Below are 26,931 nucleotides of genomic sequence, written 5' to 3' on the forward strand. Positions count from 1 at the left end.
GGCCTCGACTTTATTGACTTGGGGTTTTATCACCCCCCTCCCAATAGTGTACCCAAGATATTTGGCCTCCTCCTGTCCAATGGTACACTTCTTTGGATTGGCCGTAAACCCAGCTTCCCAGATAGAGTCTAGGACTGCTTGTACTTTTGGCAAATGTGAGACCCAGTCTGTGCTATGGATAATCACATCATCCAGGTAAGCTGCAGCATATTTCTGATGGGGCCTCAGAATCTTATCCATTTTCCACTGGAATGTTGCCGGTGCATTCTGTAACCCAAACGGCATTCTCTTACATTGGAATGCCCCATCTGGGGTTACAAACGCAGTTTTCTCCTTGGCCGACTCGGCCAGGGGAATTTGCCAATACCCTTTGGTGAGATCAAGAGTTGTCATATATCGGGTTGTTCCCAGCCGGTCAATCAACTCATCTATACGCGGCATGGGGTAGGTGTCAAATTTTGTAACTTTATTCAATTGTCGAAAATCGTTACAAAACCGCCAGCTCCCATCAGGTTTGGGCACTAGTACGATAGGACTGGACCAGTCACTCTGGGACTCCTCTATCACACCCAATTCCAGCATCCTTTGAACCTCCCCACGTATTGCCTCCCGTCGGGCCTCTGGTATTCTATAAGGTTTTAGTTTTACCCTTTCTCCTGGCGGGGTGATAATGTCATGCTCTACGCCAGATGTTTGTCCCGGCAGCTCAGAGAAAATCTCTTTGTTACGAAGTACAAACTCTTTAACCTCCTGTTGTTGGGATTTCGATAAGGTGTCTGCTATTCCAACCTCAGGAACTAAGCAATCAGGCTGTGCTTGTGACAAAGTCTCTGCAACTGGGGATTCTCTATCCCTCCAGGCTTTCAGCAGATTGACGTGATAGATCTGCTCCGGCTTTCACCTTCCTGGCTGTCTAACCCTGTAGTTCACCTCACTAATTTTTTCAATTACTTCGTATGGACCTTGCCATTTGGCCAGAAATTTGCTTTCAACCGTAGGGACTAGCACCAAGACCCTATCCCCCGGGGAAAAAGTACGGGTCTTGGCCCCACGGTTGTACACTCTCTGCTGTGCTAACTGCGCTTGGGTCAAATGTTCCTTTACGATTGGCATTACCTGTGCAATTCTATCTTGCATCAGGGCGACATGCTCAATCACGCTCCTGTGAGGAGAACTCTCATTTTCCCAAGTTTCCTTGGCGATATCTAGCAGCCCTCTTGGGTGTCTCCCATACAGCAACTCGAAGGGTGAAAAACCCGTAGAGGATTGGGGTACCTCCCTAATGGCAAACATCAGATAGGGTATTAGACAGTCCCAATTCTTTCCATCTCTATCCACCACCTTCTTTAACATTTGTTTTAGGGTTTTGTTGAATCTTTCAACCAACCCACCTGTTTGGGGGTGATACACAGATGTACGCAATTGTGTCACTTTGTACAACTTGCATAATTCTTTCATGACCCTGGACATAAAGGGTGTACCTTGGTCTGTAAGCAGTTCCTTACAAATACCCACGCAGCTAAAAACAAGAGATAGCTCTTTGGCTATGGTTTTGGCCAAGGTATTTCGAAGAGGAATTGCTTCCGGATAACGGGTGGCATAGTCCAATATAACCAAAATGTACTGATGCCCCCTAGCAGACTTCATTATCGGACCTACCAAATCCATTGCGATCCTCTCAAAGGGGACCTCAATGATAGGAAGAGGTACCAGCGGGTTACGGAAATGTGGCATAGGTGCCGACTTCTGACACACAGGGCAGGATGAACAATAATTTTCTGTTTCCTTCATGACCCCAGGCCAATAGAATCTCTGCAGTACCCTCTCTCTCTCTGGTTTTCTCGGCCCCCAGATGACCTCCCAGAATGTGCCCATGGGCCAATTCTAACACCAACTTCCTGTGAGGTTTGGGCACTACAAGTTGCTCAATGGTTTCTTCTGCCCTTTGAGCAACTCGATACAGCAGGTCCCTTTCCATAGTGAAGTAAGGATAAGTGCAAGTCTTATCTGGGTTCACTAACTCGCCATCTATTTTCACCACATTTTCCCTTGCCTTTATTAGGGTGGGGTCTTTTAACTGTTCTGTGGCAAAATTTTCCCTGTGAACCTCAAGATCTGAAAACTCCACAGACTGCATGTTTTCATCTGAGGATGTTGGCTCCTCCCCAGTTTCTCGAGTTTCCCCCGCCAATACCGACAAGGGAAATTCAGGAGAGTCCTCACCACTCCCAGAGGAATTCTGGTCATCTTCCTGGTTTATAGGGGCACCAGTGGGGGGCTCAGGACAATCCCAGAGTTCCCAGAATTTTGGAAAATCCCTTTCCACAATAGCATCATGTGGTAAGTGAGACACTAACCCCACCTGATGAGAGAGGTTACCTTTGGGAGTCTCAAAAAACACTGAAGTTACAGGATACTCTCGGGTGTCCCCATGCACACAAATAACAGCCACCTTGTTCTTCCCAGAGAACTTTGTAGTAACTAATTCAGCTTTTATCAATGTTACCAGGCTACCTGAATCCAGCAACACATCAACATTTCTACCATTAATACACATTTTACATAAATGTTTTTCAGGTCCCCGAATGGCAGTGCATGCAACTGTCGCAAACAGCGACTGACGTCTCTCCCTTATAAAGTCACATTGCATAGGCTCATCCACAACTGGGCAATTGGCTGCAATATGTCCCTCTTGGCGGCAGCGGTAGCAAATAATCTTTTTCGCTGCCTCTTGCAGCCTGGGCTTCCCGGGCTGCTCCCGCCAGACCTTAGGTAGAACTTCCACTCTCTCACTCTCTCCACCCTCACCCCTTGGAGTCATCTTACCCGCCACTGGGAATGATCTGGTCTTAGGGTGGAAAGTCCGTGAGTCCCTGGAAGAGGTGGTCAGGTTCTCTGTAGCCAAGCACCTCTCAACCAGATCCACAAGTTTATCTGCATTTTCTGGATCTCCATGGCTTACCCATTTTTGGATGGCAGTAGGAAGAGCTCTCAGGAAACGATCCATAACAACACGTTCCACAATATTTGGTGCGGTCAAAATCTCTGGCTGCAGCCACTTCCTGCTCAGGTGAATGAGATCATACATTTGAGACCTGGGTGGTTTTCCAACCTGAAAAGTCCAATTATGTACACGCTGAGCCCGGACAGCCAGGGTAACACCCAGCCGTGCCAATATTTCTGTTTTTAGCACAACATAGTCTTTTGCTTGGTCAGGCTCTAGGTCATAATAAGCTTTCTGCGATTCCCCAGTTAACAGAGGGGCCACCAGTCCAGCCCATTGCTCCTTAGGCCACTTTTCCCTTTCAGCAGTCCTTTCAAATGTGGTCAAAAACACCTCCGGATCATCCTCTCCAGTCATTTTTGTCAGTAAACGGCTCACACCAAAGGATGCGGTATTATTGTAACCACTTGCTTCATTGGTCTGCGGACGTTGCTGTATTAATGTCTCCATTTGCTGTTGAAAACTCTGCTCTTGCTTCTGCAACAGGTCTATAAAGCGGGCTTCAGATTGCTGCTGGGCTTGTTGCTGAGCTTCCAAACTCTGCAGGTGAGCTTTCTGCTGAGCTTCCAGACTCTGCTGCAAAGTTGCATTTGTCTCCTGCTGGGCTGCAAGGCTCTTTTGTAAACCCGCATTTGTTTGCTGCTGATTTGCATTTGCTAGAGCCAGCTGTCTCAGTATTTCCTCCATGCTGGCCTTAACAAAAAAATAAAAAAAAACTGCCAAAATTCTCCACCAACTGTGAGGGGTTAGCTCGGCAGCGGGTGTGTGTGACCCCCTGGATGGGTTCACAACACAAAATCAGGCACAGCAGACAGCGTTGTAGGTGCAAAAAACAAAAGATGTGGTTTATTTATGCTACATGCAGTGAAACATATAACAGCCAAACAAAAATAAAACATGAAAATAAATCCTGGTCAGCTTGACCTCTAATTACACACTTAGATTCCCTGTCTAACAACTGAGTGCAGCCTTGTGCTGCACCAATCCCTGTCTCTGTTGTAGAGGTTTGCCACACAGGCGTTAACTCACCGCACAGAACAGGTGTCACACTCCCCAGTCTATACAACACAAAACTGGTTCCAGGATGGAGCATCTCCCTAAGCATGCTGGGGTTTTTTGTAGAGGTCTTAATGAGCCCACTTACTTCAGCTGGGCTCATTAACTCTTCCCCTCTAGTTGTACAAGTCTGCATAAAGCCTGAATCTAGGGCACACATATTTCCCATCCTGGATACAACCAGGTGACTTTACCTGCCTGCTGCCACAATATTTTTTGATTTATAGATATCAAACTTTTGGACCACTTTCTCCTGATGAAGAGGAAAGATGCATAACCTTGAAACGCGTACAGTCTCACTCTGTATATTTATACAAGAGTGATCTAAACTGAGTGTTTTTTTGACTTCATGTGAACATATCATTGAATTTGTACATTTGTGATAGCCAATCTTTTATGTATTGTTTTTAATTATTTTTATCATTAAAAAATATATTTTTTATATCCACTGTCTATATATACATTTTTGGAGTTATTGCCTTTTAAAGTCCCTCCAGAGGGTTTCTGTTTTGCTATTTATTTGTATCATTAGGGATGTGGGCAATGTCTCCAATTCCCCACTAGAATTGAGCTATTCCATAACAACCTACATAAATATTGGAAAGAGGTGTTGGATAAAATAAACTTGATACATGGAGTTAGTTTACAATTGGATCCGGTGCTGTGTGCATTGGGATATTTGGTGCAGAGTGCGTTACTCAAGGTCAAACAAAAAGTATTGCGATGTCTATATCAAGCTAGAAAGGCAAAAACCTGGAAATTGATACATTTATAACCACCATCAGTAATGGAGTGTCTGGGAAGGGTCAATAATACAATAATTAAATAATACAACTGGCTTATCTGAGGGGTGGGGGGGGGGGGGTGTTTGGAAGTAGATTCGAAAGGTTATGGAAAGTATGTATTGAAACACCAGGACTGGTACCCGAGACTGTGAATATCTAGAAAGTATGTTTTGTTAATATATTAATCTGAAAAGGGATTAGGGGGAGGGAAGGTGGGATATGGGGGGTGGGATATGGGGGGAGGGAATGGGAAGTCTAAAGACATGTGTTTGTTTTTTTGGAATATATTTTATTGTATTTTGTATGGAAATGTTATCTGTTGGGAAAATTAAAATAAAGACAAAGTTCAAAAAAATGTAAAAAAGTAATGTTCTTAAAATTTACATTGTTCTTAAAATTCTGTTAAACATGCAATGAAGCCTGTCACATTTTCTAACTAGACAATGTAAAATCTATATTCTTTTGTTTACTTTATTCAGTTTTTCCAGTACAGGATAATTAACCAAACAAATTAAGAGAATCACAAAGTGCTGGGACTCTGGAGAGTCACTGTCACAGACTGCTCTATCATTCCCTTCAACCTTAATGACCAAACAACATATCAGTGAAAAAAAATGTATATATTTAGTCACTGACTATTTGCAAGGAAATTATGGCGATGCCATAGTGCTTAGGGACATAGTGTAATTAAAACATAATTAACAAAGATAATGAGTAGCACTCTCAGACATGAGCGCTTCCTTTTTTTCATACAACCTATGTGATTTAATAACCACAGTGTAAAAACTGTATAATTGCATCTAAAATATCTGCCAGGAGAGAATTGCTATTACCCATAAACCAATGTAATGTAAACATCTCACACATATTAATGTAACTCATCCATAACAGTACATTATGAGTAACACTACAGTGCGTCAAAGATGTATCGAGCATGAAATATAAGTGCCATAAATTTAAACTGAATCTGTAAAAATCAATGTAATAGTAAGAAGAAAAACTGTATTAATAGAGTCTATTTAAGCCCATGCACAGGTTGACTAATTTTAGTAAGTCAATATTCTATTTCTTATTTCTAAAGTATTTGAGATGCATGCAAGGTAGGGATCGTCCGATATCGATTTTACGGTGCCGATACAATACCGATATTTTGGCCACCTCTCCTGCTAATAGCCAATATTTTTTGCCGATATATTGTAGATTTGAATTTTTTTTTTACATGTCATTTTACATTTTTTGTTTTTTTTATTGCTGTTGCAAGGAATGTAAACATCCCTTGTGACAGTATTAGGCATGTGAGAGGTACTCTTTATGGAGAGATCGGGGGTCTATAAGACCCCAAACCCCTCCACTGCACTTCAAAGTATTCAAAACGTCAAGATCGGCTTTTTTGAATACTTTTTATTTTTTAAACTGGCGCCTTTAAGATGCCAGTAATCCAGGAAGTGATGTCATGACATCGCTTCCGGATTACTAGATTTGAGACCCAAATGAAGCATCAGCTTTATTCGGGTCTTTGGCCAGCCGGCAGATATGCCAACTGGTTGCTCGGGCCACCAGGTAGGACGGGAGAGCCCAGGCGAGTGGCGGTAATAAGTAATAACAGCCAAGCGGCTGCTTAGCCCCATTGGTTGTTATTACAATAAAGCCTAATAATTACCCTAATAATTTCTATCATATATTTTCCTTTTTAAATAGATTCATAAATAAAACTTTTTTTATATATTTCACAAATATACCACTCCAAAAAAGGTTTTTCCACAATGACCAAGTCCTCTACATAGGTACAGGCACAATGATGTGCAGCCAGCCTGCAACACATAGCCTACTAACACCAGGCCCTGGCCGCAATAACCCCGCCCCACAGAGGGTGGCACCCTAACCTGATTGACCAATCAGCACTGCCTTCTCCCTATTTGACCACTTCCAACATGGTGGTCGATATGCCTGAGGAAGGAGCACGCATGCTCCGAATGCGTGCAACGAACGTCATCACAGCGCGACCCCGCACGACCAACAAACGGACCTCCCTGACGCTGCGACACCGGGCCGTGAGACGCTGGGAACCACCGGCGCCACCGGACGAAAAAAACAGCTAAAAGAGGAACCGCTTCTCCCCGGGAGCCCTGTGATGTCCCCCAGAACCTTCTCTTACACGTAAAACGTGATGTGCCTGAAACATTCCGATAGAGAGTGAGTGTACTACTTTACAAATAAATACCTGTGATCTAAAATACTGCACTTAGGTTGGCGCTGTTTTTCTTCTGTTTGTATTACAATAAAGCCGACTGTCCACTCTAAAGACCGGTAACAGGGGAATGCATGCAGCCCGGTAAAACCCCTTGAAGCAATATTGGTAATATCGGTCAGTTTTCCGATAACGTTACTTCTAAAAAAGTGAATATCGGCCACTGATGATCGGCACCAATAATTGGTCGATTTCTAATGCAAGGGACACTTTCATATAACTAGGGTGAGTCTAAATTTTTCACATGTTACTATACTTCAATATTTAAATGTAATCATTTAGCCTTCAAAATGATTTGTCTTTTAGGAGCAGGGGTAAATCGCTTTCTAGTCATTTGAGTGCATTGTTCAACCACTCCAATGCTAATTGAATAACCTCTGAGTTGGCAATGTTTTCAAGGAGAAATATGCAGGTAATAAAAAATGTAATACAGGAATAGTAAAGGTGAGGGACAAAAAAAATCATGTGTTACCTCCCATTCCAGTATAATTTTGTCTGTAGGGGATCTTCTAGGGAAAATGTCAGCACTCTTCAATCATCTGCTTTAGTTTGGCCAAAAGAAATGTCAGGATTAGTTATTGTTAGTGAAATCAATATATCTCCCATATTATACACTAAAGAGCACTATGTACTATGCACAGTATATTACAGTAATCACCAAATTAGCCAATATAATGTTTTTGTAGTAATTTTAAGAACACATAATCACCAGTGTTGAAATATGGGAAGTACACACTAGCAATTTTTACTTAGAGGTAATTTAGTCAGCCAATTAGGGCAAGGCATAATATTTCCAGAATATTTCCAAGCAGTGGCGGCCATACCATTAGGGACACAGGGGAGCCACCCCCAGAATCCATATGCCTGGCATCTAATCTACATGCAGGATGCCAGATTTTTTTGTAGCACGTGATTAGAGCTTGAGGCTCTATTTGGCTTAAAAAAAAGGGTGACTTCGGGCAAAGAGCACTGCGCCCTGACCCCACCCAGTTGTGTAACATTAATGAATCAAGCTTGTGTGTCCTCTTACACTCCTTGAGACTGAATCTTTTTTTAGTATGCTGGGATCGCCATTGAGGTATTTATAAATCGCTATCATATCTCCTCTCAAGTGTTGTTTCTCCAGCGAGAATAAATTCTTCCAGTCCCCTTATTAGTTTTGTTGCCCTTATTTGGACTCTAGCCAGTTCCAACACATCCCTTATGAGGACTTGTGACCAGAACTGGACAGAATACTCCAGATGTGGTCTAACGAGAGTTTTATAAAGTGGTAGGATTATCGTTCTATCTCTGGAGTATATCTTTTTTTTTTATGCATGCTAATATTCTTACGGCTTTGGTAGCTGCAGCTTGACAATGTATGCTATTGCTCAATCTGTCATCTACTAGGACCCCCAGATCTTTCTCCATCCTCGATTCCCCCACCGGTTCTCCCCCTAGTGAGTAGTTTGCATTTGTTTTTTGCACCAGGTGCATTACATTTTTCCACATTAAACCTCATTTTCCATGTATTTGTCCTTTCAATTATTTTGTTCAAGTCTTTCCGTAAAATATCTATATCCTGATGTGAAGTTATTCTATATCCTGATGTGAACTGAGATTTGGCTATTTATCCCATCCTATATATATCATTTATGAATAAATTGAATAGAATTGGTCCCAAGACAGAATCTTGTGGTACCCATCTTACCACTCCAGACCAGTCTGAGTACACGTTATTTATCTAAAGTGAAGGCAGTACTGCACTATGAACCTAAATACTGTACGTAATAAAGTGCAAAAGTGCTCAATGAAAGATATGGTTGAAAGAGACAATGTTCAAAGGTCAATATATATCCAGTCCTGGGCAGTATAAAAATGTGTAGCATGCCCTGTGATTTCTTCGGATAAAACAATAAAAGTGTATCAATAAGACAATAAAAGTATATCAAACACTCAAATGATTCTTCGTAGAACAGTGATAGGAAATATATCCATATGGTGTGCACATGAAGTGAAAAAACAGTGCTCAAAAGAAGGTGCACTACAACTGCAATATATCCTGAAGGAATAGGTCAAATCCTTAAAAAAAAAAAAAAAAAAAAAAAAGTAAAAACGGCATATAAAAGCATACAAAAAAAGTTTCCTCCATATAGGCATATGCTGCAAACGTCTTATGGATAAAATAAAAAAAGATAAGTAGTGTCCATATAAGGTAGGCAAGTGGCTGTATATTAGCAGTGTCAGCATAAAATGACAAATTGCTTGTGCTGGTGACAATCCTCTGTCATAAAGTGCTGATGATAGGTGACTTGCTGGTTCCTGTGCAGAGTAATGTAGAGATGTACCTTTACTTTACCGCTGTAAGGTAACAGCATGTGGGTATATCTCAATGTGTTTCTTGGCAGCCTCCCAGTATGGTGTATCCGGTTCCACTGGTGTGTGTCTCTAGTCTGGAATCAGAGTACCCCTATTGTCTCTGGTGTGTCCGCATCCAATGAAACTCACAATGTGGCATGGGGGATGTAAAGAGGGATGCACGATAGTGTAGTATTTCCAAATGTTTATTGACAAACAGTAAAAGTAAAATCAAGGTACTCACAATAAGATGAAGTCATGTGACAGTGATAAACACGTGCGGGAACACGAAGAATTGGGCAAGCTTGCAGCTCGTTTGATACTTGTAAATATTATACTATCGTGCATCCCTCTTTACATAATTTTTATACCGCCTAAGCCCCTGAACACATGGTCGGAGATTTCGACAACCAAATCCGTCGGATTTTGTCCGTCTGATTTTGTCCGTCGGATCTTGTCCGAAACTGTTGCATACACACGGTCGGACTAAGTTGTCGAAAAATCCGATCATTCAGAACGTGATGACGTAATTTCGTTACGATGGGACTACATTCAGGCTAGTAGCCAACAGCTTTGATGTAGGAATTTGATCTGAGCATGCATGGCACTTGGTCCGATCAAAATTCTCTACACATAATCGGAGTATGTCCGATCGAACCAGTTGGTCGGGAAATATTTCCAACATGTTGGAAAATTGGGTCCGACAGATATTCCAACGGAATCAGTCCGATGCATACCACATACAGTTGGATTATCCGACAACACGGTCCGATAGGACACATTCCGACGGATTCTCCAACCGTGTGTACAAGGGCTAAGACTGGATATAGATTTATACATTGCCTCTTTCAACCATATATTTCATTGAGCACCTTTGCACTTTATTACGCACAGTATTTTAGTTCATAGCGCAGCACTGCCTTCACTTTATATATTTTCTGGGTTCTGATATTTCCTTCAGTGTTGCAGCATATTGTTAAAGAATGAACACATTTGGTAGCGCTGGAATATCATTGTATTATACACGTTATTTATCACCATCCTTTGGACACGCCTCTGTAACCAGTTTTTTACCCAAGAACAAACCTTATGGTCCATGCCTGCAGACCTCAGCTTGTAGATTAAGAATTTATGTGGGACTGTATCGAATGCCTTTGCAAAATCCATGTACACCAAATCCACGGGCCTTCCCCTGTCTAGATGGCAGCTCACTTCCTTGTAGAATGTTAACAGCCCGGTCTGGCGAGAATGACCCTTTTGTAAACCCATGCTGGTAACAGTGGCGGCCCGTGCATTGTGGATGCACGGGCACCGCCCCCCTATCGCTGCTGCTGCCTCCCTATCCATGCGCCCAGTCCCTTTCAGAATGCCGGACACATGGACTCCTATGGTGGGGGCAGGAGGGAGTGTCATTGATGTTAAAGGGGGCAATACATGGTATTAAGAACTGGGGTATGTAAACTTTTGATCAGGGTAATTTGGGTAGTTTCTGTTGCCATTATTATTTAAAAAGAGTAAACATAGTTGATTGATAATAAATGGCTTCAGCCAAACCCAGGCTTCCCCGTCAAGTATGGGTGACCCCCCCCCCCCCTCTGATGTAACACAGGCAAGTCTCCGTTACATCAGAGGGGGCGGGGTCACCCATACGTCACTGGGGAACCCCGGGTTTCCCCTTGCGTCAGAGAGGGGGTCAGGTGACAGGTGGCCCCGCCCTCCACATATAACAAACAGAAGATGGATGGATTCGCTGCGCTGGATCAGATCAGCCATCGCTGGAGAGATGATCATCCATCGCTGGATAGCAAGAGTGGATTACCACCGCTGGAATCTTTTTTTTATTTTTTTTATTTTTAATAAAGGAATTTTTCAAAAGTGTGTTTGTCTTATTTAACTATTTTTTACACTTTCTTTGTGAAATGGTAGGGGTGCTTTTGTACCCCCTTACCATTTCAAACGGGGGGGCCGGGATCTGATTCTGATAAGCCCCCCACCCGCAGACCCCCTCAACCACCTGCCTGGGTTGTGGGGATAAGGGCCTTGTCCTCATCAACATGGGGACAAGGTGCTTTGAAGGGTCACAGACCCCCAAAGCATCCTCCCCATGTTGAGGGCATGTGGCCTGGTACGGTTCAGGAGGGAGGGGGGGCGCTCTATCGTCCCCCCTCTTTTCCTGCGGCCTGCCAGGTTGCGTGCTCGGATAAAGGGTCTGGTATGGATTTTTAGGGGGACATCCACGTCAATTTTTTTTTAAATTAAATTAAAATATTCATACCAGACCTGAAGGGCCTGGTAATTAAATTTGGGTTCCCCCGCGCCTTTTTTTTTAAATTTTTTTTTATCAATGACTTTCTATGAGTGTTCTCTGCATTACGGAGCCGACAATTCATAATAGCTGCGAGTGATTTTAAAGGACTTTTTTTCCTGCATAAATGACACTTTGTGCAGGGACAGTTCTAAGTACCAGAAACATGCGCCCCTTCACAGGCACACTATAGACACCCCCGAGGTACGAAATTTAAAGGAATATTACACTTTTATTGTTTCACTTTAATCATTATTAAAATCACTGCTCGTGAAAAAACGTCAGTTTTTAAAACTTTTTTTTGCATTGATACATGTCCCCTGGGGTAGGACCTGGGTCCCCAAACCCTTTTTAGGACAGTAACTTGCAGAATCTTTTCTCTCTGTCAAATCTTTTTTCTCTGTCGAATATTTTCTCTATATAATCTTGGACTAATAGAGGTAAGGTTAGGCACATTCGACCACAGGTTCTATAGACACAGATTGTTATTGTCAGAGTCACGTCGAATCTCCTATTCTATATCGAACTGTTGTAACAACGAAAATGAAAATAAAGCATTTATTTACGTTGAATCTTTTGTTTTTCGGATTCTGTGCTTTCGTTATCGTTTGATAAAATGAAAACTAAAATACCTGAAATTTGGACGAAAATGCATTCGGACGAAAACAAATGCACATGTCTAGTGAGATGTCCAATAAAATGGCTGAAGACACAGCATTTCCTCACTGTAATTTTAAGCATAGGTAAACAGGTCCCACATGAGAAAAAATATGCACTCAGGGTGGCTTTGATGTCAACTGCTCAATCCTTTGTGGGTGAGGAGCCACCTACATCCTCAGCATATATGCACCCCCCCATATCCCCCTTATCACCAGTACCCTCACTTTCCAAGTACACAGTATGCCCCACCAATAAACTGCCCATACTGTGAAGAGTATGGTAATATGCTGAATCCCCCTTGGTCACGCACTTTACATCCAATTCCTGCCCCCACTACCTCCACTTTGCCCCCCCAAACACTCACCAACTTATGCAGCCTTCACCCAGTCAGGTTCCGCCTTTTCTGGAAGGCAATACTACCCAGGAACATCAGTGGATTACCCTGGACCATGCACTCTTTCAGGTTCTGGGACCACTGAACCAAAAACATACCAGCAATTGTAAGGTTTTTCACAGGGATTTACCGTATCAAATATTACAAGAATATAAAGGTAATGATGGCAGGTCCTTAGTTGTAAGGATAATGCTATATGGAAAAGTTTTTACAATTATTAATTTGTATTTACCAAATTATGACCAAATCAAACTGGTTTGATAATGACTCCTTCGACAGATATAAGGGGATTTTTGTGGTCAGATCATGCTCTGATATATCTGGAATTCGGGATGATTGACTACAAAAAAACAAGACGGGATGTGGAAGTTAAATGATAATTTAATTAAAGATAAAGATTACGAGACAGAAATTCAACAAGCAATAAGGGAATTTGTGTTAATTCACGAAAAGGATGAAACTTCACCACCCATACAATGGGAAACATTAAAGTGTGTCCTAGAGGGACTGTTCGTTAAGCATGGATCAAGAGTAAAAAGGGAAAAAGAACAAAAGAAATCTCAATTGAGATCCTGGAAAAAAAACATAAACAGAGCTTGACCTTAATGAATAAAATAACGCTAAATAATAAACGAATGCAGTTAAAATCCATGCTTGACGAAGAGTCCCTTCAGTTAAGGGACAAGAATAGAGTACAATGGTATCAATATGGAAATAAAACTGGGAAAATATTATCCAGAACATTAAAAGCACAACAAACCAGGACCTCCATAGTAAAGATTCAAAAATAAATGGTGATATAACTTATGATCCAGCAGAAATATCTAAAACCTTTTATATGTATTATTCTATATTATATAATATAGATAATCTAGAAATTCAGCAAGAAATTAAAGAAAAGGAAAGGAGGAGGGAACAGATTCGAAAATATATAACCAAAACAGCTATTCCCTCGTTCTCTAGAGAAATCATAGAAGACATGGAAAAAGAGATTACATTAGAAGAGGTCCAACAAGCTATTTCTGAACTGGCCTTGGGGAAAAGCTCAGGACCATATGGATACACTTTGAGATTTTATAAAGCATTCCAGGAATTAATTATACCTATTCTTAGGAAAACGTATAACTCTATATCCAAAACCCAAACTTTTGCACCACAGAGCACAAAAGCCCATATTATATTAATCCCAAAGTCCGATAAAGACCATACGTTATGTAAGAATTATCAACCAATCTCATTGACTAACCTAGACATAAGGTTATATTCCAAAATTATTTCTAATAGATTAACATCGGTTTTACCCAGTTATATTAAATTAGATCAAACAGGATTTACAAAAGGGCGAGAAACAAGGGATAATATTATAAAAACTTGTACACTGATAGAATATGCTCAGAGAACTGCCATCCCAGCATGCCTACTAGTTATAGATGCTGAAAAAGCATTTGATAGGGTGGGATGGCAGTTCTTAGAGGAAACATTAATCCAATTGGGAATAGCAACCAGAATGTTAGGTAGGATTGTCGCATTGTATACTAATTCAAGAGCTAAAGTAAGGACAAAGAGAAAATAAAGATATTCAAGGGATAAAGGTTAAAGACAAAGAATATAAAACAGCTGTATATGCAGATGATTTGCTAATATATGTAACTAATCCTATTATTATTATTATTATTAATTAAGTAACTTTAAAGTAAATTATGAGAAATCGGAGATGATGAATGTTACCTTAACAGAAAAAACACTGATACCTTTCCAAAAATCTTTTCTGTTTAAGTGGAAGCAGGAAATTATCAAATATTCGGGAATATATATTCCAAAAAACTTGAAGCAACTACAAGAGCAGAATCACAGAGTGACAATCTGAAAAGTAATTAAACTTTTACAAAAATCTGTTAAAATAACACACTCCTGGATGGGTAGAATAAATATAGTAAAGAGGGAGATATTGCCAAAACTATTATTTATCTTTCAAACAATACCTTTAGCCCCATCAAGAAAATGAATGACAGAATTAAGAAAAGCTATAGGAAGCTTTATTTTGGCTCAAAAAAAAACCCTGGCTAAGAAGAGAAACATTAATTAGAACAAAAAAAATGGAGGACTAGCACTACCTGATTTTTTTTAAATATTTACAAGCAGCATCGTTAACGAGAATAATTGATTGGCATCATAACACGGAAAATAAACAATGGGTGTCATGGTTATGCAGTGATCTTCCTCTGTTTGCTTACCTCCCCTCATGTGTTCTGACTAAGAGAAAGTAGCATATATTATATCCCTCCTGTCCAGTGAGGCGCTAGCTTGGGCTGCCCCTCTGTGGGAATTTAACCACTTCCCGACCAGCGCACGACGATGTACGTCGACAGAATGGCACGGGCAGGCATATTGGCGTACATGTACGTCCAATATTCGTTGCCGCCGTGCCATCGGGAGCGCGCCGCCGGCGGCGCGCTCCCGCGCTGGTCGGGACCCCCGTGAGTCCGGTCGCGGGACCCGCGGACTCGATTGCCGCGGGCATCCCCGTGATCGTCTCACGGAGCGGCCGAATGGAGGAAATGCTGTATAAACAACATTTTTCCATTCTGCCTAGCAACTAGTGACGCTGATCTCTGCTCCATGTGATTGGAGCAGAGATCAGTGTACACTAAATGAAAGCCCAACCCCCCCACAGTTAGTAACACACCCCTAGGAACACTTAAGCCCTACACTGCCACCCACTGGTTAACCCTTTCACTGCCAGTGTCATTTACACAGGAATCACTGCATTTATATAGCAGTGATTACTGTATAAATGACAATGGTCCCAAAAATGTGTCAAAAATGTCCGATGGGTCCCCCACAATGTCGCAGTCACAATAAAAATCGCAGATCGCCGCCATTACTAGTAAAAAAAAAATAATAAAAAATTATTAATAAAAATGCTATAAAACTATCCCTATTTTGTGAACGCTATAACTTTTGCGCAAACCAATCAATAATCGCTTATTGCGATTTTTTTTACCAAAAATATGTAGAAGAATACGTATCGGCCTAAACTGAGGGAAAAAAAATGTTTTTTTATATATTTTTGGGGGATATTTATTATTACAAAAAGTAAAAAATAATGCGTTTTTTTCAAAATTATCGCTCTATTTTTGTTTATAGCGCAAAAAATAAAAACCGCAGGGGTGATCAAATACCACCAAAAGAAAGCTCTATTTGTGGGAAAAAAAGGACGTTAATTTTGTTTGGGAGCCACGTCGCACGACCGCGCAATTGTCAGTTAAAGCGACGCAGTGCCGAATCGCAAAAAGTGGTCTGGTCTTTGACCAGCAAATTGGTCCGGTCTGAAAGTGGTTAATGATCCAGTGGTTTCTAGCCTGCCTGATTTCTTGAAACTTTTTCGGAATATCTTTGAGGAACCGGGTCGTGTCTCCTCAGCGGCTAGCTCTCTTTTACGTCTCCGTCAAGAGCCCGCTTCTGTGGGACAGTACGCTCTTCAGTTCCGTATCCTCACAGCTGAATTGAGCTGGAATAATGAGGCCCTAGTTGCAACCTTTTTACATGGCCTCTCTGATAGAGTGAAGGATGAATTAGCAGGAAGATCCCTTCCTGCTGATCTGGACAGTGTCATCACCTTGTGTAACCAGATCGATATTCGCTTTCAGGAGAGGGCCCTGGAAAAAAGACACCAGCACTCCCCATTCTTTAGGCAGCCTGAGCTCCCAGTCCCTTCTCTTCGATCCGAGGAGCACCCCCTGCCTACTGAGGAACCTATGCAGTTGGGCCGGACAACGTTATCTCCGGAAGAACACGCCAGGTGAAGAACTCTGGGCCTATGCCTCTATTGTGGGGCCAAAAGTCATTTCCGTGACACTTGTTCTCTTCGCCCGGAAAAACGCTCAGGGCTAATACATCTGGAAGGTGGAGTATTAGACCCTGAAATATCACCTTCACCTTCTTGTCTTCTCCTTTCTGTGTTGCTTAATGTCGGTGCTTCCTCTCGTTCGGTCTCAACACATCTGGATTCCAGAGCCGCTGCCAATTTCATGGATTGGGAAACTGCATGCTCCATGAGACTTACCCTTTTGCCCCTTACAATGCACATTGGTGGTCTTGACGATTAATGGAACTGTTCTCCCAGGGGGCCCTATCCGCTTCCAGACCCTTCCTGTTAAGATATCAGTAGGGACACTCCACCAGGAGTGGATATCCTTCCTTGTCTTACCTAAGGCTTCATCTCCTATCATATTAGGTCTTCCTTGGTTACGGCTCCATTCTCCACACATTGACTGGTCTGCTGGACAGATCCTGGCTTGGGGTTCCTCCTGTTCCTCTTCCTGCCTACTCAAGGGAACCCCACAAGAGATACTTCCTGTTGCCACCATCCCAGTATCTTCTGCTCTTCCCGCTTTATATAGCGATCTTTGGTATGTGTCCTGCAATAGTCGGACTGGTGCACTCTCTGGGTCATGTGGTACTCTGGATGATGGGCCCACCTGTGAACCTGAGTCAATCATTCACTCCAGTTTGCATGACCATTTACCTTTGCCTGTCCCTAATCTCTCTTGGACGCACAGCCAGGCTAACTTGTCTGCAAGTTCCAGAGTCGCTATGCCCTGTGATGCGATTGAGATGGTCGCTACACCTGAAAATACTATTCAGTCGGCCTCTGCAACAGTTATGCTGGTCCAGCCCATGCCCAATGAGCTTACTGCTTCTTGTTCAGGACCTTCTGTAACCTGGCCTCACCCTACTGCTACTATATCCGTTCAAACCCATTTAAGAGGCTCAATCCATCCTTTGGATAGACTGCCTCATTCGGCCAGGTGGGGTTTTCAATCTTTTTCTCAGGGCTCTCTGCATTCTGTTTGTGTTTCAGCTATCCAGCTTGACACTTGGGACATGTCACCTTCTAACCAACCTGAACTCAGGGATCCACTGACCTCTGCCCAGTCTGGTGGTCCTGTGCTGGATGTCCAGCTCATCTTTAAGGGTCTGGGGGACCCTGCTCAGACTCCTGATCTCATGCCCTTACCCATTCCTAAAAAGCCTTTAGTCCTCAAGTCCTCTCATCCTCTCCCTACCTCGGTTCCGGTCTCTGAGGATAATCTAAAATACGAGGTTAGTCAAGTATTGGATTCCCGGCTCCGTAAAGGCATTCTTCAGTACCTCGTACATTGGAAAGTGTTTGGCCCTGAGGAGAGGTCTTGGATCACTGCATCTGAGGTCTTTGCTCCTCGTTTGTTGAGGAGGTTCCATCTGGAGTTTACCTTTAAGCCTGGACCCAGGTGGGGGAGGGGGAGGGGGAGGGGGAAGTCTCGTAAGAGGGAGGGTATTGTCATGGTTATGCAGTGATCTTCCTCTGTTTGCTTACCTCCCCTCATGTGTTCTGACTAAGAGGCCAGCCACTTCCACCTGGTGGTTTTTATAACCTCTCCTCTAAGCATGGCTCCACCCCAGGCCCTATCTGGGAACCCTATATTAACCTGTGCACTGCAAGCGAATGGTGCTAATCAACCATTGTGTATCATTGTGTGTTTGGCTTCCTGTTTCCTGCTTGCCGTGTTCTCTACGTTTGACTCTGTTACCAACCTTGGCGTGTTCTGTACGATTCCTGTCTGCTTGTGACCTTGACCTTTTGCATGTCCCTGACTATCCCTGTCTGCCTGTGACCCTGAACCTTTGGCGTGTACTCTGTCGTTCCTGTCTGCGGAGTTGCCATGACCTCTGCTGTATCTCCTTACTATCCTTGTTGTTCCAGCCTGCTGCTTCCTTCTCCTGTAGTCTACTGTGAGCGTGAGCTGTGAGACCCTAGGGGCCACGACCTGGAGCCAGACTGCAGCAAAGTCCATCCTCACCACTGGAGGCTCTGGCGAACACCTGCTGGCTCTTAGACTCCGCGCCCTAGGGAATTTATGCTCCAGCTCCCATTGGGATCTGTGTTAGTGATCCTGTAGACCTGTGTCCTGAATCTCCCTGGGTACAATCCGCAGCAGTCAGTCCTAAGGTCCACTACCTAGCGGTGCACTTCCGACTCCTACAGAGTGCATCTGTCATCTGGTCTCAGGTGACCAGACAATGGGTTATTCTAGAATAAGACATTATAGGGTTACAGCTTAAATTTTTGCCATGGATAAAGCCCCATTTAAGACCAAATAAAAAAGATTTACCACTTTTTGTAAGAGCTACACTTAAAATATGGGATACCGTAATAAGAAAAGGGAAATTGTCAACTATGACTGGACCTATGACCCCACTGTTCTCCAATCCAGAATTTTTGCTAGCCTTTGAAACTACAAAATATTTAAAATGGAATAAATTGGAGAACACTAGGGAGGCACAGATCCTAGTGGATGGAAAATTGCCAAAACTTCAAGAGATGGGACCTGAATTTAAAAATTGTTGGTTACAATATAATCAATTAAAAACATGTACAGAAACGAATAGACATCAATTAAATAGACAAATAACCAAATTCGAACAAATACTAATAAATTAACAAAATCGATTAAGAAATGATTTAAAATATATGATTTACTACTTCCCTCTGGATCTATTAGAGAATTAGTAGGAATGAAAAAATGGGAAGAAGAAACGGGTATTGTAATGTCAGAAGAAGAATGGGAAAAAAATTCAAAATAATACATAATGCATCTACAGCGATTAAATATCAAGAGAAAAACTATAAAATAGCAATGAGATGCTACTGGAGCCCAGTAGCTCTGAATAAAATAAATAAGGAGAATACAGAGAAATGCTGGAGATGTAAGACAGGAAGGGGACAACGGATCACATATGGTATGGATGTTATAAGGTGAGACATTTCTGGAATAAGATATTTGAGATTTGAGCGTGGTCGGAAAAGAGATATTCCCAAATATAAACATTGCATTATTTTCACTAATATCAGATTCAATAAAGGTTATTAAAGAAGACATTTTACACCATATGACATCGGCAGCTAGAACAGTAATAGCAAGAAAATGGAAGGAATCAAGTTGTCCAACAGTGACAGAATGGAAATGTGAAATTAACAAAATTAATTTTATGGAAAAACAGATAAGAGAAGAAGGTTATATAAAAAATCAAATGCCAGCAACATGGCAAAAGTGGGAAGATTTTCGGTCCTTAACAAGAATAATAGAATATTTATGATTAAGTTGGGAAATATTAGTACTTTGGGCAATGTAGGGAAATAGGAGGAGTAGAGGGGAAGTGGGGGAAAGGATGAGGAAACTTGGGTTAATTCCTTTTTTTTTTTCCTTTACCTTTTTGAATGGGGGGTGTGAATGATTAATAAAGAAAATAGAGGAAGTTAAGAGGCGATTTGGTCAAGGTACTTGATAAGAAGAAGATAATTATGAAGAGCCTTTTATAGATGTAAATATATTGTTTGTGTTAATGGATTATGTAAAATGTGTTTATATTGAAAATTAATAAAAAGAAATTTGAAAACAAAAACAAACACGCATGCTCAGAACCAATGCAAAAGATCAAACAACAATACAGAAGTTGACTAAAGGTGGCGGTAAAGAGCAGAAAAGACACGTGATTTGGTGAAAGTTGGCTGAAAAAGTCTGATTGTGTGTATGCTTAACAAGTTTAGGGCCAACGCCCTTTGTACAAAAGTCCATGGGAAAGTTTGTATAAAGTCCAATCGTGTATATGAGGCTTTACAAGAAAATTTTGCAAATAAAAAAATTTCTGGCTACATTTTGTGTTTTTTTTTAATTATTATCCCTTTTTGTTGTGACATAAAACCAGACATAAAAAAAAAAACAGACAAAATTGGAGTCTAAAGGCAAACAATGTGGCATAAACATAATATAACAGCCTGGGTAGCTTAACAATAAATATAGTAATGCTGCAGTATAGCCAATGATGTTAAGCACCTCCACCTTGTATGTAATAACCTTACGCACAGTGGCACCATTGCTGGTGCCCCCACTAGCACTCCATTGTGCACCCTCCATATCATGCATGAGGGAATCTTCAAAAAGGTACCTATCACAAATTTGGACATAGTTATGAAGCACACATGCTGCTTTACCACAGATATTGTATTCTCCATTTTCTAATTTGATAGGTGTATGTAGGAACCACTTGTTAGATAAAATGCCAAAAGCACATTCGACAACTCATCTTGCCCATGCTAAGCAGTAGTTGAAGATTCTCTTCTCTTCACTCAGAAACTGATTGGAATAAGGCCTTGGTAGATGGTCACTGAGAGCAAAAGCCTCATCCCCAACATAGACAAATGGCAGTGGCAACCCATTTGTCCCTGGCAGTGGACAGTCCTGTGGCAGATCCAGGAAATTTTCCCTGCACATTCTTCCAAAACATGATCGTGCAAAAATACTTGAGTCTGAGCTGCTTGTCATGGTTATGCAGTAATCTTCCTCTGTCTGCTTACCTCTCTTTATGTTCAGACTTAGCCCTTGTACACACGGTCGGAGATTCCGACAACCAAATCCGACGGATTCTGTCCGTCGGATTTTGTCCGACGGATCTTATCCAAAACTGTTGCATACACACGGTCGGACGAAGTTGTCGGAAATTCCGATCGTTCAGAACGTGATAACGTTATTTCGTTATGACGGGACTACGTTCAGGCTAGTAGCCAATAGCTTTGGTCTAGGAATTTGATCTGAGCATGCGTGCCACTTTGTCTGATCGGAATTCTCTACACATGATCGGAGTATGTCCGATCGGACCAGTTTGTCGGAAAATATTTCCAGCAAGTTGGAAAATTTGGTCCGACGGATATTCCGACGGAAACATTCCAATGCATACCACACACAGTCGGATTATCAGTCAAAACGGTCTGATAGGACACATTCCGATGGATTCTCCGACTGTGTGTACAAGGGCTAAGAGGCCAGCCACTTCCACCTGGTGGTTTTTATAACCTCTCATCTAAGCATGGCTCCACCCGAGGCCCTATCAGGGAACCACTGCAAGCCAGCAGTGCTGATCAACCATTGTGTATTCACCATGTGTTTGGCTTCCTGTTTCCTGCTTGCCGTGTGCTCTACATTTGTCTCTGTTACCGACCTTGGCGCGTTCTCGACTATTCCTGTCTGCTCGTGACCCTGACCTTTTGGCATGTCCCCAACTATTCCTGTCTGCCTGTGACCCTTAACCTTTGGCGTGTACTCTGGTGTTCCTGTCTGCTAGTTGCCCTGACCTATACTAGCAGACAGAAACAACAGAGTACATGCCAAAGGTTCAGGGAACCCTATATTAACCTGTGCACTGCAAGCCAGTGGTGCTGATCAACCATTGTGTATTCACTGTGTGTTTGGCTTCCTGTTTCCTGCTTGCCGCATGCTCTACGTTTGTCTCTGTTATTGACCTTGGCGTGTTCTCGACTATTCCTGTCTGCTCGTGACCCTGACCTTTTGGCATGTCCCCAACTATTCCTGTCTGCCTGTGACCCTGAACCTTTGGCGTGTACTCTGTTGTTCCTGTCTGCTAGTTGCCCTGACCTCTGCTTTATCCCTTTACTATCCTTGTTGTTCCAGCCTGCTGTTTCCTTCTCCTGTAGTCTGCCGTGAGTGTGAGCTGTGAAACCCTAGGGGCCGCGACCTGGAGCCAGACTGCAGCGCAGTCCATCCTCACCACTAGTGGCTCTAGTAAGCACCTGCTGGCTCTTATACCCTGTACACACGGTCGGATTTTCTGACGGAAATGGTCCAATCGGATTATGTTGTCATAAAATCCGATCATGTGTGGGCTCTATCTGTCTTTTTCCGTCAGAAATCCCGAAAGAAAAAGTTTGAGAGCTGGTTTTAAAATTTTCCAACAAGAAAATCCCATTGGACTTTTTCCGATTGTTTGTAGAGACTTCCGACGGACAAAGTGCCATGCATGCTCAGATTAAATTACGAGACCAAAGCTATTGGCTACTAGCCTCTACGTAGTCCCGTCGTACGCAGCAAACATCACCTCATTCCAAACGATCGGATTTTCCAACAACTTTGTCCGACCATGTGTATTGTAGACATGTCACTGGAGAAGTGGTCGAGGGGGTGTACATCTCACCTAGGTTGCTACACAGTGTGAGATGGTAAGTCCAGGATGGATCAGTTTCTCAGCAGCAATATGCTGCTGAGTGGTTATTTAATCTTGCCGGGCCTGGGTTTATATGGAATGGCAGGTAGGTTTGGTAGAGGGACCTGTCATTCCACACACACCCCCCCGATCCAGTTCTGGGATTTGGATCAGGTGAGCTTTGATCCTAATTAGCCTGGGAAGGTAAAGGCTCTGCGGGGCCTGCAGGTGCTCGCTCTCAGCCAGGGAAATGAACAGTCTGTGTGTTGGAGGAAGCTGCGAGCGCAGCCACTGCTGGAGCTAAAACCCACCCTGCGATATCCAGGCGAAAGACGCTGTGTTTATAAGTGTCAGATAGGTGAGAAGAACCTGTTAGTAAGCGCCCAGCCGGGCTAGGTTGTTTTCTTTTTTTTTTTTCTGTTGTACTTAAAAAGCACGGTGTTGCCGTATATTTTTGTTTGTTGGACTGTTTGTACCACGAATAAACGCCAAGGTCTGCTTTATAAATTCCAAGTCTGCTGTGAACTGTGTCCAAACTCACCCTACCCCGGGAAGATCCCTTACAATTGGTGGAGAAAGCGGGCAACACGGTTGCTAGGGGCAACGGTGTGGACAGACTTGGCTACAGCTGCTTATGTCCTGGGTGAAAGCTGCAACTACACTCCAAGAACAGTCCAGCAACATGGAGGAGATGCTGAAGCAGTTTATGCAAGTGAGTTTGCAACAACAGCAGGCTCAGACAGAGGCCAATAGACGACATGAACAGTCCATGGCTGCACAACAGCAGATGCATAAGGAAGAGTTGCAAGCTTTGCGCCAAAGCCAACAACAACTTATCGAGCACCTGATAGTAAATCGAGAGGCGCCTGTGGTTGCTAATCCACCCACAGTGGAGGGAGCCGCTCCAGAGATTTTTTTTGGGAGAAGGACTGTGCAGCAAGCGCTGCAAAAGATGACTGCTGAGGACGATGTTGAGGCCTATCTGACAGTATTTGAGCGCGTGGCTGAGCGAGAGAAGTTACCAGCCGCTGAGTGGGCAGAGGTAATTGCGCCCTATTTAACAGGTGAACCTCAAAAGGCCTACTATGACCTCAGTGAGCAAGAGGTTAAGGACTATACTCGGCTAAAAGAGGAGGTACTTGCCCGACTAGGAGTTACTACTGCAGTCCGTGCCCGGAGGGTACGCAACTGGAGCTACAGTCTGGACAAATCAGCGAGGTCCCAGATGTATGACCTAATCCATTTGGCAAGAAAGTGGTTGGAGCCAGACACTTCTACTCCTGCACAAATCCTAGAGAAGGTCGTGATGGATCGCTACCTCCGAGCGCTTCCTACTGACCTGCAACGCTGGGTGGGACAAGGTGATCCTAAGAATGCAAACGAACTTGTCAACCTTGTGGAGAGGTTCCAGGCGACTGAGGACTACCTCCGTGATGTTCCTGCAGCATCTTCACCTCCCCGGAGCGCCAGATCTGTGCCGTCAGCTGGTAAGAGACTTCCATCTATTGGGGGAGTGTGGAGGGGTGCTGATGGAGGGAAAAGGGCTCAAGTGGTGTCTCAGGGACAAAAGACTGGTGATGGTCCCGGGTGGCTAAGGGGCTCTAAAAAGGACTCCTTGCCAAAGAGACCAGGCCCTATCCAGTGTTGGAGATGCCATGAGGCGGGACACGTGTCTGCCCATTGCCCTCTTACCACTGAACCCATGGAGTGTGACGCTAGCCGGCGTCAGTCGCTATTTGCGGAACCATCTTGTGCTGCAGTTCCTGGACTAGAGACTGAACCGCAAATCTGCAATATTACAATCAATGACCTTCCCGTTAAGGCGTTAATGGACTCGGGAAGCCTCGTAACCTTGGTGCATGCTAGCCTGGTGGCTGGGGACTTAGAGTCTAAAAAGCATATGAGTGTTGTGTGCATACATGGTGATACAAAAGTGTACCCTATAGTGCTGGCTAAAGTCGGGACTGAACAAGGCACCGTACAATATGAAGTGGGTGTGGTTAAAAACCTCATGCATAATGTAATATTGGGGCGCGATTTTCCATTATTCTGGGCTCTCTGGGAAAAAAGAAAAATCCCCAAAAGGAGTGAGGATACCTCTAAGGGGGTTGCCTTGTCCCCTGTGAATGATAGAAGTGTGCAGGATGAAAATGATTGTTCTCCTTTGCAGGTCCTGGCTGGGGAGGAGGAGGCTCCTCCCACTGAGCAAAATATACTAGACTTAGAGGTGTCTAGGGATAATTTTGGCGCTGCACAATTACAGGACCCCACTCTCAAAAATGCGAGAGAGCAGGTTGCTGTTATGAATGGGGTACCTCAGGAACCAGATGCTGAAAAAAGATTTCCACATTTTTCGGTGACTAATGATCTTTTCTATAGAGTCAATAAGATTAAGGATGAGATTGTGGAACAGCTTCTGGTACCTAAGCCGTACCGGCGTCAGGTGCTTGACATGGCACATAACCATGTTCTTGGGGGACACTTGGGGACTGACAAAACGCGAGAGAGGGTTCTCCAGAGGTTTTTTTGGCCGGCGATATATGATGACATTAAAAAATACTGCGAGTCGTGCCCCACATGTCAGGTTAGTGCCCCAGTGTCACATTTTCGCAGTCCTTTGGTTTCGCTCCCTATTATAGAGGTGCCTTTTGAGCATATTGCCATGGATTTAGTGGGTCCCGTTGTAAAGTCAGCTAGAGGACACCAGTATATTTTGGTAGTCATAGATTATGCGACCCGCTATCCTGAGGCTGTACCCTTAAGAAACACTGCATCTAAAACAATTGCACGTGAGTTGTTTTATATGTTCTCTAGGACTGGGATCCCCAAAGAAATCCTAACTGACCAAGGTACGCCATTTATGTCAAAACTGATGAAGGAATTATGCAAACTATTTAAAGTCTCACACATCCGTACCTCTGTATACCACCCCCAGACGGACGGATTGGTGGAGAGATTTAATAAAACTTTGAAACATATGTTGAAGAAAGTGGTGGGAAAAGATGGTCGTGACTGGGATCATTTATTACCCTACCTCATGTTTGCTATTAGGGAAGTGCCCCAAGCGTCCACAGGGTTCTCACCATTCGAGTTGGTCTATGGTCGTCACCCTAGGGGTCTACTGGACATTGCAAAAGAGACATGGGAGAATGAGTCCACCCCATACAAGAGTGTTATTGAGCATGTAGCACAAATGCAGGACCGTATAGCCACTGTAATGCCCCTGGTAAGGGAACACCTCCAGAGAGCTCAAGAGGCCCAAAGTAGAATTTACAACCGGTCCGCAAGAATCAGGACATTCAACCCAGGCGATAGGGTCCTTATACTAGTCCCCACTGTTGAGAGTAAATTCTTGGCGAAGTGGCAAGGTCCTTATGAAATTGTTGAAAAGATCAGTGAGGTGAACTACAAGGTGCACCAACCAGGTAGAAGGAAGCCTTTCCAAGTTTATCACATAAACTTGATCAAGCCCTGGAAAGACAGGGAATCCTTGGTGGCGACAAATACTGTTAATAATTTGTCACCACCAATCCCTCCAGTCAAGGTAGGTGATACTCTATCAGTGTCACAGAAACAGGAGGCTCAGGAATTTTTACAGAAAAACAAAAACAAGTTCTCTGACCTCCCAGGGCGTACCCACCTCATCCATCATCACATTGAAACTGAGCCTAGAAGCAGAGTAAACCTAAAGCCCTATAGGATACCGGAGGCACGTAGGAAAGCCGTATCTGCCGAGGTAAAACGTATGCTTGATCTGGGGGTAATTGAGGTGTCACAGAGTGAATGGTCCAGCCCGATTGTGCTAATCCCAAAGCCCAATGGAACTTGGAGGTTCTGTAACGATTTCAGAAAGTTGAATGAGATCTCCAAGTTCGATGCTTATCCTATGCCCAGGGTAGATGAGTTGATTGAGAAGTTAGGTAACGCCAGGTACATAACCACCCTCGATCTCACAAAGGGCTACTGGCAGATTCCACTTTCTGGTGAGGCTAAAGAGAAAACTGCATTCTCCACCCCTGATGGGCTATTCCAGTATGTAGTGATGCCATTCGGGTTACATGGAGCGCCTGCAACTTTCCAGAGGTTGATGGACTTGATTCTGCG

This window comes from Lithobates pipiens, unplaced genomic scaffold (assembly GCF_037356315.1).
Source record: "Lithobates pipiens isolate NorthernLeopardFrog02 unplaced genomic scaffold, aLitPip1_a1.2 Scaffold_18, whole genome shotgun sequence".
Taxonomy (NCBI): domain Eukaryota; kingdom Metazoa; phylum Chordata; class Amphibia; order Anura; family Ranidae; genus Lithobates; species Lithobates pipiens.